Source organism: Papaver somniferum, unplaced genomic scaffold (genome assembly GCF_003573695.1).
Source record: "Papaver somniferum cultivar HN1 unplaced genomic scaffold, ASM357369v1 unplaced-scaffold_81, whole genome shotgun sequence".
In the NCBI taxonomy this organism is placed as follows: Eukaryota; Viridiplantae; Streptophyta; class Magnoliopsida; order Ranunculales; family Papaveraceae; genus Papaver; species Papaver somniferum.
In genome coordinates this window covers 9,278,574-9,285,290 of record NW_020651082.1, presented here as the reverse complement: position 1 = coordinate 9,285,290, position 6,717 = coordinate 9,278,574, and positions in this window count along the sequence as shown.

The following is a 6,717-nucleotide window of genomic DNA, read 5'->3' as shown; positions in this document are numbered from 1 at the left end:
GCATGCTAAAAGATGCGCCATGGCCTGAGATAAAGCTTCATTCAAAGCTTCCGTTGCTTGGCAAGAGGTAGATTGGCTTAAGGACAATACCGCGCCAAAATGGCGCATTATGTGTGGCATTTGTCCAAGAGACAAATCTCGCACCATCATGATGCATTAGGCCAGTTGGGTAGGTGGCCTTGAGCTTGCAGCGTAATCATTACGCACTACGAAAGTTATTGTCCTAGAGTCAATATCGCGCAACCATTTTGCATCAAACCACAGAGGGCTTGACGAGATAATACTGCATAGTCATTATGCAATACACCAAAGAGAATGTGACGCAATCATTGTGCGATAACAGGAACCAGTGTTGCACAATCATTGTGCAATATGGCAGAGTGTGCCAGAAACGGCTGGCTGGACGAATGTTGCGCAATCGTTGTGCGCAATCATTGCACGCAATCATTACGAATGAACAGTGAAGCAAGCATGTCATTTTGGTCCCTAAAACTTACTTGTAAAAATTTCATTAAGACATACATAGGGAGGGGTATTTGGTTGAAGGTGCATATGCGGACTATGGGCCAAGTAAGCTTCATAGCTTAGACGGAAGAGTATAAATGATGCCTAAAGATCATTTATAGTTGTGTAGCCTTGTGAAGAGGGAATTTTATGCTTAGGCATCACTACGCCATGCTGTGGACCCGATGATGCATAATCATTGTGCATCTTGACGGAATGGCCTACGGACCAGGCCATTACCATTTTTGATAGGCCACGACCTTGCAAACGAGTTGGTTTAGCTTATGTTCCCTCGAGGATGAACTACGTTCTGTGATTGATACCTTTAGAGTAGGGAAGGGTACGTAGGAAGCCGCAATGAGTTGCAGCATTACCGGTACAGCACGTTGGCCCCTCATATCATCTAAGATCGGTAGCTCGATGCAAGAGATGATTGCATCCAGTCTTGATGAGGCAAGTTGCATACCATCCAGTGGATGTTCATACTTCCTATCAAGCCGTTCGACTTAGGCATGTACCAATGGCACATTAGGCATGGCCTCGAAGGTAAGATACATCGATATGCAAGTTTGCGGAGCTTGCATAAGCCTAAGAAAAGTACGGCATGAGGCCTGCAATGGCCTATGCGTAAGACCAATGCATATGCTTTATGCCTGGACAAGACTCGGCAGTATGGCGGTTGCTCATCTAGATAGGAAATTCAGTGATGAAATTCCTACGGTGAGGCAAAGCCAGTGATGCATGCAAAATGCATTGGCGGTGGCCTTATGGCCTTACACCCTTTTGCGGATAATGGTAAGTCTGGAACGGTGTGGAAGCTAAGTTAGCTGCATCATGCTCCACGAGCATGCTTGCAAGGGAAATGAACGAGCATTTTCCTAGATTTAAGGCCCAGATCGTAGCTTCAATATGGCGCACCGGGGAGATTACGGCCTACGGGGCAACGCGCCAAAGGCGTAGTTTTCTGGTCTGTCATAGATAACGTCCAAGTTGTTTTCTATATTCAATCGCGCTCGCAAATTCCTATTTGTTTGATTGTAGATTGAATTGAGAAATAGAGATATAACTCTTTCATATACTTTTCTTAAGATTGAGTCTGAATGTCTAGTTGATTCTCTTGAAAGTATATTGGAGTTAGTCCATACAAATTGCTAAGCGAAATATTGGGTGTGGTTGTTAGACCCCCGCTTTTTGACTTACGTTTTCCGAAACGATATGGAGGTTTGGGATTTAAGAATTTATTTGTATACAATTTTGCACTATTGACTGAAATGGCATGGAAATTATTACATAATCAAGATTCTCTTTATGCCAAGTTGTCCTGGAGAAAATATTTTTCTTATCATGACTTGTTAACATATACTCTCAAGTCAGGCACATCGTGGATCTGGCAAAGCATCTGTAATGGATTGTAACAATTGCAACGACTTTCTATATGGCAACTGGGAGATGGTAAAAGCATAAATATATGGATACATCGATGGATTCCCAACTCAAATGGACCAATCTTACAACCATAAGAGCTGAATTTGAGTGATTACTAATATGTGGCTGAACTTATAGATAGAGATAGTGAATCTTGGTAAATGGAACTTCTTCAGAAATTATTTACTCCGGATCAGGTACAACATATTCTCAATATCCCTCTGAATCTGACAAGACAAAATAATCTAGTTTGGCCTCTCACCTCCATTGTACACTTTACTACAAAATCATCTTACAACTCTTTGGTAACAAATTCTCAGCCCAATCAGCTATAACAAATGAAAACGCCACTCATACATAATTTGGTTGGAAGTCTGGAAATTAAAAATTCCATATAAACTTGTATATTTTCTGTGGAAGATTCTCCATGATATTCTTCCGATTCGCACAAGAATTTTCAATCTTTGCTCTCAGCGAGATCAACTTTGTCCACTGTGTCGGCAAGCTCCAAAGACAGCAACTCACATATTTATGCAGTTTTCGGTCGCTCTTACTATCTGGGATAAATTTGCTCCTTACCTGATTAATATAATCAGTGGGTACACTAAGGTTAGCGACTAGATTATCAAGTGGATAGACAAAATAAAGTGTATCCAGTTCCAGAATCATAACATCATACGTTATATTACATACATTCATCACGTGGGATTTATGAAAACATATATGTCATATCATTTTCCATCATCGTAACCCAAATCCACTTTGCATCATTAGGAATATAGAGCAATATAGTCATTGGCAGCATCTTCATTTCAACAATGTTTTTACTCATGTTTTTTTACGGGAAGGCCAACTAGTTTACCCCATTGGAAACCACCACTAGAGAGTTATTTTAAATTTAATATTGATGCTTCTATGTTTTCTAATCATACTATTTCTGGAATTGCTATTCTAATTTGAGATCATGCATTGAGATTCCCGGCAACCATGGGACTCCTCCAACATGCCAGCAACATTACTCAAGTTGAAGCGTGGGGAGTCCTACATGCTATGCGACGGGAAAATCCTTCACATAGAGAATGATAACCTATCTTCAATACAAAAAGGTGATATTTGATAATGATAACCTCCACATAGCGAATATCCTTCAGAAGCACGACATATCTCCTCCCTGGTCTTGTTTGTATGTACATAGAGTGTTTAATAGAGTTGCAGATAAAATGGCTAAGCATGTAAGAAAAAATAACTTAGCCGGAGATTGGTGGCCAGTTTGTCCTTTGGAGTTCCAAGAAGCTTTAACATCTGAATATGCATGCAACAGTTTGTAATCATCAATAAAAAAAAATTGTCAAAAAAGAAAGATATCATCGTATACTGGCTAACACGTAGTTCTTACACACATAGTACATGTAAGACATAGCGTGCTTTGTAAATGACTAGGTGTCTCTTTTTCCCAAACTAAACCTCCCACATTAACACCTCTCTAACCAAGTGTCTGTCTAGTTAGGTCTTCGCTTCGTATTCTTCTTCTTCTTCTTTTCTTTCTTCAAGTTTCAAAATTTTTGTAAAATACTAGGAGTTGAAGGACATCACATTTATGAGAGGACTGTTGTGGAATATGAAGTAAAAAGTATATCTACTAGTTAGTGTAGCAATATAAGTTTATATTTTGTGATAAGTTATAATATGTGGTTGTCGTGTTTCCATGTACCATTTGTTGTAGATAAGTTATAAAAAAATTTACTTGATTTGTTCTCTATGCAACCATTTTCCAACTGATAACTTCAGAAAAGCAAGAAATTTCACAAGGATCTTTAGGGCTATAAGTATTATGAGGATATCAAATAGGGTTATAGAAGAAAATGATATATGAAAAATAATTTAGTTTCCTATGATAAGGAAACATAATATGGTATAATGATTATCCGACAAGAACGAGTTAACTATTTTTTGAAATTTGAATAGGGGAAAAACTTCCCCTTTTTGCTGTTATAACGACGATTAATTTAGTTAACCTAGTTACAATATTGATACACTAAGTTGTCCTTGTAATTCTTAACCTTTTCATGATGAATTGGATCAATAAGATGATTCATGATGATTTCATCCTGATGAGAGGACAAAACTTTTCAAATGACTTTTGAATTCCATAAGAAAGATGATGGAAACAACACCACCGCCGATAAAACAAGTCCTACTACAATAAACTTACAAAATAATAACTTTTTAGAAAGATCAGCCAATATTAGTGACTACACATGAGTCAACAAGGGTATTTCCAAAAGAGAGTAAACGACATTAGCCAAGATAACCTATCATATTTATAAGGATTTAAGAAGATACTAATAATTAGGAAATCAAACTAGGAAAACAGAGAAGCATATTTAAAATTCAAAAAAAAAATTAGGCTAGTTTTTACAAGAAATTTTAAATTCTTAACAATCAGGTTTATTAAATTGCAAATCGTTTTCCATTTTTAAGAATTGATTTGTATGTTGAAATTGTGAATAAAAGACTCATGGTAAATCTCTAAATAGATATATAGATATTGTAGTTATAGATAAATAAGTTTAAATATATGTTATTATCATTATAAATTTGAATAATGAAGAATTAAGGGTGCACAGGAACCGAGCCGGACCGGTGGAACCGTACCTGATTTTGGACCGATACGAGGAAAGGGGTACAGGTACCGGTCCAAAAACTAGGAACCGGGGCCAAGCAGGTACAGGTACATGGTCCTTCCCTAGTCCGGCGTCGTCCTTGACCGAAAGTACCGAATAATTCTAACTACAGGATTTAGGGGTAGTAGATTACTGATAGCCGTTACTTCTAGGGCTGATATATATAGATAATTTTGGCTAGGGTTTCTCATTTGGTCTCTTTTTTTTCCCTTCTTCTCTCTATGAGAAAGAGAAGAAGAACAGGAACTCCATTAGAGTTACAACCAGCCTTACAGGGAAGATTTCTTCTCTTCTCCATACTTCAACTCCACGAACTCCATATTTCACTCTCGATTCAGAAGAAGAAGAAGAAAAAATCAGTGATTAAATCGTTTCCCTCGTAAGTTTTTTTCCTTTTTTTTCTTCTTCAATTTAATCAAGTTGTATTCATTATTGTGTTTAAATCGTTTGATTTGGACTTCTGGGTTACTTGATTTTGTTAATTTGAGATTTATTTTGATTTTTGAAGGGAAAAGATTCAAGGAACAATCAATCCAACTCAGAAATTGTTAACCAAGGGTAAGTTCATCAAAATCTTTGCTTTTAATGAAATCTGGGATTGGATTAATTGGGATTTGGGCTTGTTATGAATTCTTATGGGGTTTAATTATTTTGAGTTCTGGACTGGAGTAACGGGGTCTGTCAATTTGTTGAATTGTGCTGAAATTTTAGTAGATTGTTAGTGATTGAATCATGTATAATTGTAGTGTTCTTTCGATTTATCCATATTGGGGGCATCTAATTGTGCTAAAATTTACTAGATTATGTGATTGAATAATTTGAATCTTTCACAGTTGTAGTGTTCTTTAGATTTTTTTCCTATTGGGCATCTAATTGTGTTGAAGGTTACTAGTATATGTGATTGAATCATGTAGAAGTAGAATTGCATAGTGTTATTCAATTTATTTTGATTGTGTGGGCATATAATTGTACAAAGATTCTTGAGTGACACTGGACTCAGCATCAAGAACCCTTAACCATCTATTTTGATTGTTAAACATGTTGGGACACTGAAATTGACTCTAAGATTGAATTGTGATCAATGTTTCTAAAAGTATCTTGTCTTGTTTTTAAAATTTTATTTTGATTGCTTTGTTTATCTGACTTGATCAAGTGTATTGTTGCAGGTTATCTTGATTAGTTGTTGAAGCCTGTTATTGGACTAGAGACAGAACAACTAGTTGCTCTTACTAGAGATATGACAGCTACTTGTTACATTTTTACCACCAATGTCCAGTCAGTGCTACTGCTGCTCTGCTACTTGTTACTTGGACTCTTTTACTACTTCTTAGTTCTTACTACTGTTTAATTGTGTGTGTGAATGTGTGAATGACTGTCTGTCAGTCTTTGACTCTTATGGTACTTGTTACTTTTTCAGTTTTTTAAGACTTTTTATTTGATAGTTTTCTTTGCTAGTATTAATAGTATTGTTACTTCTTGTTAGTTGGTAATTGTTAACAAAACATGCTTAGTAAAACAGGTCCTTATTAACAGGAATTTTTTTGTCTGGAACCGAGTATAGTATCGGAACCGTACCTGGTACCGTACAGTACCGGAACCGAGGTACAGGGTACATGTACCGGTCTAAAATTTTGGAACCGAGTCTAGGGAGGTACAGGTACTCGGTCTTGGGAAGAACCGAGCCGAACCGTACCGTGTACACCCTTATGAAGAATACATAACACAATTCAGTTTTCAGGTCAGTGGTTGGACATGACTCTTGAGTTTGAATGTTGTGCCTTAACGCGAGTCAAACTGTGTCAAAAAGTTTATTTTTAATAAAACTCACATGGAACGAACAAATTTAAACATGTATGATATGAATCGGTAAAAATCGCACGAGTCAAAATGTGAATTTTAAGATGCACAACGGAATTGATTCTTTGTTGAAATTCAAATCATTCTGGAAAACTTTGAAATGAATCGTAAAATCTGAATAGTAAATCGTAAGATTTTAAAGACTATGTTAACAAAAAATCAGATTAAGAGATAACCACACTACCTAGGAGTCTATTTTTCAATGAATCAGTGTATGACTCTATCCGACTCGGCACGAGTCAGATGT